Genomic DNA, 12,666 nt, shown 5'->3' with positions numbered 1-12,666 from the left:
TTCACCACAGGGAGAAAATCCAAGAGACACCATGAGAAAACACCTACTGTGAGAGATCCAGATTAGTACCAAAATGCAAGTATCATTGGGATTTTGACTGGGAGGTAGCCAGATCAGCTTAGAGGATTAAAATAGAGTTTACTAACTGTTCAGTAGTTGAGCCCTCAAAGCTTGTTAAATAAATAAAATAGTCCAGTCTCAATTATTTTGGAGTTAAGAGAAAACTGCAACACTTTTTTTTGCAACTTTAAAAAAAATTATTAGATATTTTCTTCATTTACATTGCAAATGCTATCCCAAAAGGCCCCTATACCCTTCCCCCGCCCAGCTCCCCTACCCACTCACTCCCATTTCTTGGCCCTGGCATCCCCTGTATTGGGGCATTTAAAGTTTGCAAGACCAAAGGGCCTCTCTTCCCAGTGATGGCCGACTAGGCCATTTTCTGCTACATATGTAGCTAGAGACATGAGCTCTTGGGGTACTGGTTAGTTTGTATTGTTGTTCTACCTATAGGCTTGCAGACCCCTTCATCTCCTTGGATACTTTTTCTAGCTCCTCCATTGGGGGCCCTGTGATCCATCCTAAGATGACTGTGAGCATCCATGTCTGTATTTTCCAGGCACTGGCATAGCCTCACTAGAGATAGATATACCAGGGTCCTTTCAGCAAAATCTTGCTGGCATATGCAATAGTGTCTGCGTTTGGTGGATGATTAACAACAAACACTTATTAAAAAGACACTAACATTTGGCATACTAATGAGAAGTCAAAATTTGTATAGAATCCAGACATAAACAGAAACAAGTACTTCTAGGATCGATTTCTCTGAAAGGAGCTCACAGCTCTTGGAATAGAGCCCCATAGCACAGCAGCCCACAGCTGTCTGCAGAGAAACAAAGAGAGAAGAAAGAAACAAACAAAGAGAGAAGAAAGAAAGGAAGAAAGAGAGAGAGAGAGAGAGAGAGAGAGAGAGAGAGAAAGAGAGAAAGAGAGAAGAGAAAGAGAGGAAGGAAGGAAGGAAGGAAAGAAGGAAGGAAGGAAGGAAGGAAGGAAGGAAGGAAGGAAGGAAGGAATAAGAAAGGAAACAAACAACAATAAAACAAAAAGCAAACCCCAGAAGAGAAATAAAATACCAAACACACTGGATCTTCAATAAAGGCCAACATCACAGACTTGGACACATTTCCTAACCAACAGGGGATAAACTCCTTTGTGGCGTTTATTCTTGGCTAACTTGTCTTGGCCAGAGGAGTTAATGCCTGTGATTATAACAATCTCACAGGTACGTAAAGGGGTTGGGATCTAATGGAGCATCTCTGTGATACACATAAGAGGCAGGAAAACCTCTTTCTCTGTACAAGAAGTCGGGGGAGGGGGGTGGCTACTCATAATGCAGGAAACAGGAGACAGAGAGACAGAGAAAGACAGAAAGAAAAAGAAAAAAGGAAAAAAGAAATTACTTTGGACCCGATTGAAAATCTTTAATGTTGACATGCTAAAGAGGAAAAAAGGTTGAGGCCACAGGGGGGAAAAAAAGCTACAAACATTATAAATAGAAATGAAGAAGTTCAAAAATAATAGAAGAAAGGAGAATAAAATTGGAGACAAACCCTAGGGAAAAATTTAGAAAAATTTATAATCAAAAGGATGGTAAGATAGTAAAAATATTGACAAAAACATTAAAAGAAAAAATATAAAATTTTAAAAACAAAAATGAGGAAGGTAGTAATATAGAGACAGAGAAAAGTCAGGCACAAATTGTTACAAAACCAACTTTAGCTCGTCTGGTTAGAGTATGAAAAACTCCATCGGATGCTGGATACCCACAAAAATATAAAGGATTTAGATGGCATCCCATAAAAAGTCTAGAAAATAAAAGTATATGTATACAACTTTAACAGAAAAAAATATATAAAGGTTTTAAGAAAAGCCAAAATGTCAAATGTTTTAATTGTGTTAAGCAAGGTTAGTTAAAAAGGGATTTTCTAAGGCATTCCTGCAAATGATCCTTCCCGGTTTTGGGGTTGTTTGTTTGTTTGTTTGTTTGACATTTTCATTTTCATTTTCTAAAGAAAATCCAAAAAATTTTCAGTCTTCTGTCATTGGCAGAAGGTGTGTCAAAAGCCAACACTAGGCTACTGGATGTAGATCATCAAGGGACAAATAAGGTGTTTCGTTGAGAAACACCCCATTAGGGTTCAGCATCAACTTCAGATCTACCACCTTAGGTCAACAGTGGAGAAACTCATCCACAGAACAATTAATCAACACTGTTCTGGATATAAACATCAACCTAGATATCAAGGTCAAAGCATCTTCAATGGATAAAACCAAAACTCAGAAAAGAACAAAAATAAGCCAAATATTTTGGCAAACTTCTAAAAAAAAATGAGACAAAAGTTAAAATTACTTTTAGATCAAATTGAGAGTGAAAGCTTAATGGGTACTGGAACAGACATAAAAAATAAAGGAGTGTAATAAACAAAAAAAGGATAAAAACTCTCCCAGAGACAAAAAATGTTTTATTGGGGGAAGAATATGCTCTTGTTTCTCCAGAAAAAGAAAAAGTTTGAACTGCATTCAAATTAACAAAAAAATCAGCTTTGACAGGAGAAGACATCCTGAAAATATTGACTTCAGACAGAAGGAAAGAAATCATGAAGACCAAAAATGACAGGGAACACGATTTTCTGATCTATCTCCATGAGAACAGCTTGCAGACTGATTGAGACATGAAAATGTCTCCAGCAAGAACCTTAGTTATGCATGGTCAATGAGCCTTCAGTACAAAGTCCCTAGGCTTTGTCATGCCATCCTTACAAATGGAATAGATAAAAGTTTATATTATTGTTTGGTTATATAATCTAAATTAACTTATAAAGAAACACAGATGCCTTACCTGCTCATACAGAGAGGAGGGTATCATATTTAGTTAAATTATGTGTAGTGTAATTTTTGTACCTCTGTAAATGTAAACATTTGTTACATCTAAAATCATAAATCTTCACAGAAAAAAATACAGACAAGCAGCCCTGACCAGTTTCATCGTTGAGGATGTTGAGAAAGATAAAATTAGGAGACCTATTTATTTCAGCATCCTGCCTGATACAACTTCAGACTGCTTTAATAGCAGTTTCACCAAATCCTGCTTCCAGAACAACTTCAAAGGAGCTACCAACCCCAATTGGTTGAAATTTACAGATTATTCCAGTCAGGACTTAAGCACAGAGCATTTTTATTATCTAAAGACTAGACAGCAAATGCTGCTGCTAGTCAAATTCCTAACCTCTCACCAAAAATGACAATCAAAATCAAAGCAAGCAATTTTAAGAGAACTCATGCCCACAAGACAGCCTGGATGATTTTTGGTTGTCCTACCAAACAGTATTAATCAGTCCCAAATCTTACATTGGTATGGATTGTTATATATTGATACAAATTAAAGTTCTATAAAGCTGCATTGTTATAAAGCTTTATATATTAATATAGCTTTAAGATTATATTTTGCTACATGTTAAGGAATTATACCTATGTAATTCTTAAAAATGCAATGTTTACTTCTAGTCCTTTTAAAAGCTGACATTACGAACTGTTTAGGATAATTAAGAAATGCAAATTAGCAGTCAGACAACTAAACGCAAGGTCTTGTTAGATACTAGTTTACTTAATTACAAAAATCTTTCCTAGAGTTAACAGATAATAAATAGCTAGAATCAAACAATTCAGATATACGATAGATAGATAGATAGGTAGATAGATAGATAGATAGATAGATAGATAGATAGATAGATAGGCTTCAAACAACTCAGAGATCTGAAAAATATGGCATATAAAGACATTAATGCCTTTTTTTTTTACAATGACACAGGTCTGTCTCTAGCAGCACTCCAATTCAAAGAACAAGATGAAAATAAAATAACTTTCATATGGAGTTTTCTGGGCAAGAAAATGCCCTTGCTTCAGCTACAGAAAGAATACTGTCCAAACTGGACAAACTGGATGCAAGAAAGTTGACTGCCAACCATTGCAAAGATAAGGTAGACTAATCCTTTGTAATTACCACTTCAAATAAAAGCCTGCAGATATCCTGGGCTGGACACATGGAGATAGATGTTCCAACAGTATAGAGAATGGTATTCAAATGTAGTCAAGACACACGCTCATCTTCTTATCTATCACTGGAAAGATGTTCCAGACAGTGCAGAGGAAAGAAAAGTGATGACAATATCTCATTGCCTGGACCAATAGTCACCCTAAGAGTTCACCACTACTTAAAGGTTTTAGTAATCATTTCATTATGCATTTGTTTATAACTTACATAAAATCTGTAATATCTTAGCACTAAGTTGGTCTAAATTTATCTATTCAGCTAAAAAAATGGGATTCCTTAACTTTGCATAATAAATGTAAAACTCCATTTGGAAAATATCAAATGTACAAAAACACTAAAAATTAAATTGAGAGCTGGTGAGATTGCTTATCAGGTAGAAACATTTGCTACTCAACCTGGGGACATTAGTTCAAACTCCAGAATCAACATAATGGTATAAAACAGACTCTTAGAAGTTGTCTTCACACACACACACACACACACACACACACACACACACACACACACACAATATATATATATATATATATATATATATATATATATACACACATAAACAATATTTTAAAAAATATAACCGAACCTTCATGTTAATAATAAAAGTATGACAAATTACACAAATATTTTTAAACAATAATTTCACAAAAATAAATGAAACCCATTTATAGGAAATCTTTTTTAGAGAAATAAATAACACAAGTTAATATAAAAAACAGGAAGAAAAGTAAAATGTATTTTAAATTAGACAAGGTAAATATTTATAAATTAGAACATGAAAAATCATTACTTTAAAAGAAAAATGTTCAATAACAAAATAAAAAGTTATTTTACAAAACATTTAAGAGGAAACTAAACAGGCAATATAATCTAGTGTCAAATGTTCAAAAATATGTCTAGCATGGGTCTTGAGTGCCAAATAATTCAAATCTATATATCTCTACCCATGGAATATTTTGGAAAAATTGAGATCATAATTTTGCAAATTAAAATGAAAGAATGAGACTTTAGGGAATAATGATGTTAGTGCATCAGTAGTAAACAAGAGCATGCAAATTAAAATTTCTTACAAGAAGCATTAACTATATCACAAACAATAAGCTACTACAGTGTCTCATCACACATCATATATGTGAGTACAACTCTAGGCTCTTAAACTTTTAAGGTTTATATACACCAGTAATCTAATCTTTCCATTTTGAGTTATTTGCTAAGAAAATAAGACTTTTATTTATTAAGACACACTATTTCTTTCCTTTACAGTAGTCATAAACTGGGAAAGGTCCAAACATCCACAATGTATCAGTTTGACTAAATTTGTTCAGAATTAAATAAAACCAATAACTTACACGGAAGTAAAATGCTGAATGCCTAGCAATATAAGTAATCATGATCTAATACAAGTCAAATTTTGACTAAAGGTTATGCTTTCAGTCAAAAACGTTTCAATTCAAAATTCCAAGGACTTTCTATATGGGTTACTGTACCTTCACTAACTTCCATTTTTATCAGCAGAAGTAAATACTCCCTTGAGTACTTCTCCTACCTGTACATGTTATCTTTTGCATTTTTGCTTATAGCCAGTTTTATTGTTAGCAGACCAATGCTCATTCCAACATCAAAAAAAATTTACAGAAGAAAGGAAATTATTCATTTTACATGTCCAGGTCATGGTTAACCATTTTAAAAACATCACCTGTCATTGCAGGCACTGAAGCAGTATCCAGGGCAGAGACCACAAAGGAACACCACTTACTGACTTGTTGTCAGGCTCAGGTTCAGCTCTCTTTCTTATACAACCCAGGCTCATTTGCCTTTCTCACAGTGCTGATGATTGCTGCCTTTACAATCCTCACTGTTATACAGTACAACTGCAGTTACATGAGTTCTCATCATTACTTTGGATCTTAGCTTGCAGCTTTAGTTTATGTCACTTCTCCTAATGTCACTGATGGGTGGTGCTGAAGAAGTACCCTGTACACTTGTGGTTCTGCTTCAACTTCAACTAAGTACCATCAGCTCTCCTGCACCTGAGAAAAAGGTATTATGTTTGCAAAATGCCATAGAGTATGTACTCTTTGTGGTTTTCTCTTCACACAACATAAACTCGTGCCGGCATTGTGAGTTCACCTGTTTCTTCTTGTTCATCTTCTTCTTCTTCTCCTCTTCCTCCTCCTCCTCCTCTTAATCTTTTTTTCTTTCTCTTATTTTTCTTGTTTTGCTTTTATTTCTTCATCATTTATTTTTTTTGGCTCCAATCTCATAGTTTTCCAGAAGGTAGGTCATTAAGGGCTATAACACAATAATTCACATTTAGTAACCAGTTATCCAAGCTTCCAAGTGCATTTAAGAAATACTGCAATCTGTGGATGTTTTTGTGAGAAAGTTAAATTCTGAATCCAAAAAAGAATGCATAAAAGTAAGTGTATTTTGGTTGCATTTAGTTCTCAGGCACCATGATCTTACAGGAAAATTCTTATGGTTCTTTCCAAACTTCACACTCATCTACTGTATTTAGTTACTGTGGGCCATATTTCTTCTACTCTCTTGCCAGGCAATTTCCCGATTAACTTACGAAAGGTCTTTTCTTAGCATACCTTTGCAGGAGAACCTGGTATCTTTTGTCAGTTGCCAGAGAGATAGGGAAGGGAGGGAGGAGTAAAGTATTTTTTTTTTTTTTTTACTTGAGAGGTCATGCTGGCTTCTATTGGGGAATGGCATTTAGCTTCCAAACTCTAGGATTATGGGTAGATCTGTATTGAAGACATCTTACTGGATTATACCCAGAAAGCCTATAAATGTTTCTAGCTTCAGTATTTACAGAGTTCCAAAGCTCAATTAAGGACATAAAACATGCACCCATTTATTTCAATTCATGCCTTCATTTAAGCTATCCATAAATTTGGAAATGAAGTACTCAGAAAAGAAAAAAAATCACATGTATGGGAGATTGATTGACTATTGAAAGCTGGAGCAGTACATGTTGCAAGTAAGATTTTCTCAGAGTATCTTAGCTACTACAGAGCCATTGTTTTCTATCACTGAGTAGGATCTGCTGTCTGCATGTTCATAAGGTAAAAGTTTGGGATGATGTACAAACAGAACCCAAGCTTCTACTAACATAAATGTTAAGCAGGTTATCAGACAACACCTAAGGCCACAGCAAAGGTTTCATGCTTTATTGTAACAAGTATGTCTCATGTTCCAACAACTGCATTCAAAACATGCCTTTGTTTACAAACTTTTCTTGTGACAAAAACTTCATTAAACTAAAAATACATTCTGATATGCCACGTGAGGTATCATGAATCTATAGTCTCATGACTTGCTATACATATTTGGCTCCAGAATAAAGTGTTTTAAGCTCGTTATAGTGAAAGTGTTTATTTTGTTATTATTGTTTGCATAGCCATGTTCCTCTATCACACACTTGGACCTTAGACTGAAACAAAGTGCTGAGCAGTGAGCATTCTTTTCTTCTGTCCTTTCTGTTAGTTTTCTTGTATATTTTGATCATCAGCACTGCTAGTGCTTCTTCAGTTCATTAGCTGCGACTGTAACTGTTTGATACCTTATTGAGAAGCAGCATGCTTAATGTTGGCATCTTTGTGTCCTAGGGATGGCATGCATGCCAGTGTAGATGCTCTGTGTGTTCTTTTCTGTGACTGTGTTGGCTTATCTTATTTCATCTAAAGATAAAATGGCAATATTACTCAATGTAGGATCTGTGCTTGGACCTGTAAGTCTCTAAACACATCTGGTTCAGTACTTATCCTCAGCAGTTCAGGTTACATACAAAATTCATAATGAAAAAGGAAAAGGGAGATATATATTCAATGTAGACAGATTGGGAAAACAAAGTAGAGTGATTGTCCTTCAGCTCACCTTCATGATCCTAATAGAAAGTTCAAGCTTAATTAGAGGCCAAGAGCTTGCTTAGCTAGCTAAGCATTTACAATCAAGATATGGTGACAACCATCATCATTTTCTCTCCTCTATGGTGACCTGACAGTCAATCAGAACTAGAGAAAACAAGTTTCAGGAGACAAGTATGCTAGTATTATTTTTCTTGCAGAATGAGTCCCTGGGGATGTTGCAGCTCTTTAGGTTGCATCATTTCTAAACTCTGATAGCCAAAGGGAATAAGAATCTGTTTATAATATATTCACTGCTGTGAGAATGGCTATATGAAAATAGGATTATCAATGCAAAATACACTGAAATGGCCTTGAGAAATGAAATGAGAAATTGTGGAAAGGGATAACCACACACTGCACTGTAATAATTTCAACTGTGAAAGGAAGTAGAAGCCAAGGATACAGTTGTGTAAATCTTAGACCATAGAGCAAACCTGAGAAGTTTGGAAAAGGAAGACCTGCAATTCTCAGAGTAAAAGTCTCTGTTTAAGAAACTCAGAAACAAACTGATGCTCACATTCCCCATATTCTATTTCTGATTCCTGAGTTCTTATTTAATTGTATTAAAATTAAAAACAAAAGCTATACTCTTTTCTAAAGCTTAAGTGCACTATGAAAGGCTGTCAATGTTTTTGCCGCGAATGTGCTTCTTCAGCTGGGGGTCATAGCTCACCTGTGAGATAACATCTGTCATGTGAAGCTGGGGACCCATAGAGACTCTCACAGTCTTTATGAAAGTTGATATATCTTTTAAAACATAATACATTTTACTCAGAGATCTATTTCAGAAGTCCTTGGAGCATAGGCATGCTTACCAGAAGCACAGGACTTTGGCTTTTAAAAGATTTACAGAAAGCAGGAAATCATCCTTTACTGCATATGGAAAATGATTGTAAATATTTCAGTATTTGAGGGTTAATAAGTTTTATTTCAGTGAAAATCCACTTCACTATCAAAAGCCAAAGAAGTTCTGTATTAAGAATACATTTATGGTCAATACTGATTTCATGATAGAAATCAAAGTCAGAATACATGTACTGGAAGGAGAATTATCTAAACGCCTTCTAAAAATTAGTCAGTTTAATTACTTCCCTCTGAACTCTGGGCTACAGCAGTTTGTTTTCTGATGTTTCATGGATAAGAGTAGATCACTTAAATTTTAATTTCTCCATTTCCAAGCTATTTTTTATTCTTCTCTTTGTTGTTTTGTCCCCTATAAGTTCATATAAATTAGCTTAATAAGTAATCCAATAAAACATGTTTATGAACAAAATTTTAAATATAATTTAAGTGATTTAATAATGAAAATTTAAATATCCATTCTAAAAATAAAAAATGATATTTTTGCCTTTATAAACATGCAGTCTTTCATAGGCACACAATTTAATTTTAGGGAAAGTTAATCACTCAAATGCAAATATACATCAAAATATTTGTGTGCTAATGACACTAAGACTTAAAAAATAATTCCAGAAAATACAAAATAATAACATTTTTATTAAGGCTTATTAATTTGCAACTTTTTTCTTTCTTGATGTAATAGGGTAGAACTTATGACCTGATATACATCAGGAGAGTACTCACAATGTATGTGGTATCAGGGCTGAACATTTTGTATAGCACAACCAATTTAAGGGCTCATCGTGGGAGAGGCATTTTTTTTTCCTTGTTGGCATTCATTAATTGCCTATAGTTCAATTGCTAAATTTAATTTTTTGAGAATTTCAAAGAAAAGTATAGAATTTATATAATTTCTACCCCTCTCACTCCTTCTTGACTTCTTTGTGCTGTCTCTACTCCTTCTCTAATACTTGACTTTCTCTTTAATTCCTGTCATATAAACATACATATATGCATACATATGTGTATGTGAGTGTGTGTGTGAGTGTGTGTATGTGTGTGTATATAGCATGGACTGGGTAATCCATTGCTCATAAATACACCTTCAGGGGATTGGATAATGTATCATGTAGCTCCATCCTTGAAAAGACAGAGTCTCCTTTTCCTAGCTCTAATTGATTGCCTATAGCTCTTTATCTAGGCGTGGTCCCTTATGAAAATTTCCTTGTCCTCAGCAGTTTCTCATATCATCTATTATAGTCACCAGGCAGGTCCTGTTAGATAACCTTCTGTTGAGAATTCATGAGCAGCTTCCCTGTTATGTCTCTTATTGTGGACATCCTGGTCCTCTGGGTCTTACTGTCTTCCTACCCACTGTTCCCGATGTTCCCTGAACCTTAGATGTCAGAGTGGCACTGTACATGTATCTGCATTTTGATCTGTAGTGGAATTCAGTGATGAAGTGTCTGCTAAAAAGAAAATTTCTTTGATGAGTGGTAACAACTACACATTTTATATAAAGTCCACTAGGAGAGGCTAATCCTAGTAGATGAGTTTCCTGAGATGGTTCACTGTTTTGGCATGGTCTGCTATAGAGAGAGAATTTCTGGGAGGTATGGTTCCAGGAGACTTCCAGAATTGCTTCTTGCTATTGATATGCCTTTCTTGCCATTACTCAATTAATATAATTCCTGAACATTAGCCCACCCTACTGGGCAAACTTCCTACAGATTAACATGAAAATGAGCTTTCATGAATTAATGTTATTTAAATGAATTAATGATTTTACATAAATCTGGATTTGATTAAAATAATTTTAAGAACATTTTTAGAGATGCTTTTATTTGTTTTGGTAGAAAGGTGTATCATAGTTAGAATCAAAAATAAAATCTGCGCATGTCTCATAGTAGTAAGTAAAGGCTGCATAGTAAGAAATACAATGAGCTTTTATAGTTATACTAAAAGGAGAAATAAGCTTGATCCAAATTTGTGATCAAGGATCATAAACATTCATTCTAGATCATGTCCAAGGATGAAGTCACGGGTCACAGGTGTGCATTAAGACAAGGCCATGTGAAAACTGTTGCTTTGTACTTACAATGAGCTTATAGTATGAAACACTGCTTTGAACTTGTTACTGATATCCTTCTGTTACTCACCTTTTATGGAACATTTTATCTATGAGGCAATTATTTCTTGAATATACTTGAATATATTCTTGATTCAGGATACTTCTGATTCAAATTATCTACTCCCACCCAGAAAGGGGCCAGATAGAGATGGGTTAGCTATAAGAGTTCATTAATTCCTTTATCCATAGATCTCAAACAACGCCCACATAATTCTTCAAAATGCACCAGAGGTTTTCCTATAAATTTATGTGATTATAGACTCTGATATCCACGTTAGCCTCCTTTGGGAAATTAAAAAATAATTGGCTTTTGACACATTTCACTTTCCCTGTGTTCACAGTGGTGACATACTTTCTTGGAAACTGCATGTTCCCTGTCCTTTCTTGAGACAGAAGTGATGATTACTGCCTTAAAGCCAAATCCTCAAATTTAGTTTAGTAATCTCAAAGCAGTAATATATCTTGGGGAACTTTTTTTCTTTTAACCACACATTTTCTACCTTTACACACTGATAGTATTTTTCCTTTGCAAAATAAGAAAGTATATTGATCTTCTGATAACTTTCAGAATTCTGAAATCAAACAAACATTGTTGTTTTGTGCTACAGATGACTCTAGGGATCTCATGTTTAAAGATATCCTGAATACTAATTATAAGTTCTGATATAATACCCATGTTATGCTTGTCCAATGAAATATCTTTACATAAGAATTGTTTTGGATGTCTGAGTGGTTAGCAAATTTCAAAATTTCTTTCTGCAGACTAGAATAAAGTAACTAAATTTTAATATATGCTATTTTTCTTTTCTCAAAAATTACATCATCCCCTAAAATTTTTAAGGAACAGCACAGAAATCTTGGTAGAAGGGAAACAAATGTCTGATTTCAGATAGTGAAAAAAGTCTTCTAAATACCATTGTCTCTGCAAGAAACAGGCATTGAAATCAGTAATTCAGCATCTAAAAATGCATGCACTGTATGTATAAATAGCAAAGAGACTATCAACTGTTAGCCATGGGTACAGGAGGAGCTTAGGAATCTCTTGCCCTCATGAACAAACACTTGCTACTGATGGATTCAGAAAAAGACAGAGTCATTTCTATCATTTGTGAAGTCACTGATGCTTCCACAAAGCTCCAGTGGATATTTCCCATCCAATAATCACAGGTCAAAAATCAAAACCAAAAGACTGTGAAAGATACTGGGAGGAATACGTGTGGTTGACAGGAATGGGTGTGAGATAAGAGTCAATGTGAGAAACAGAGTAATCAGAATATATTTTACACAAATGTGAAATTGTCAAATAAAATTAATTACTAAAGAAATAGAAAACACATATATAGCTAGTCCATTGACACATTTTATAATTTAAAGAAACACAATCCTTAAACCAACATATTTTGTTTCCTTCTTTCTTTCTTGTATTATCTATCTTTCTCTGAATATATTGTCATAAAATTATAGATACTCCTCCATCTATAACTAACAGTTTCACTATGTATTCAGGAAAATAGAGAGTCTGTCAAAATCAGATATCAATATTGACACATCTATTAATCAGCTCAAATTACCCACTCACATTTATTAATTATTCCAGTAGACTTTCTATGTTGAAATGAGTGATTTATAAGTTATTTCTTTAATAAAGTTGTATTTTGTGATTATAATCA

The sequence above is a fragment of the Mus musculus genome, chromosome 7 (assembly GCF_000001635.26).
Source record: "Mus musculus strain C57BL/6J chromosome 7, GRCm38.p6 C57BL/6J".
NCBI classification, from domain to species: Eukaryota; Metazoa; Chordata; class Mammalia; order Rodentia; family Muridae; genus Mus; species Mus musculus.
The sequence above is the reverse complement of the archived record's forward strand: the minus strand, read 5'-3'. Positions refer to the sequence as shown.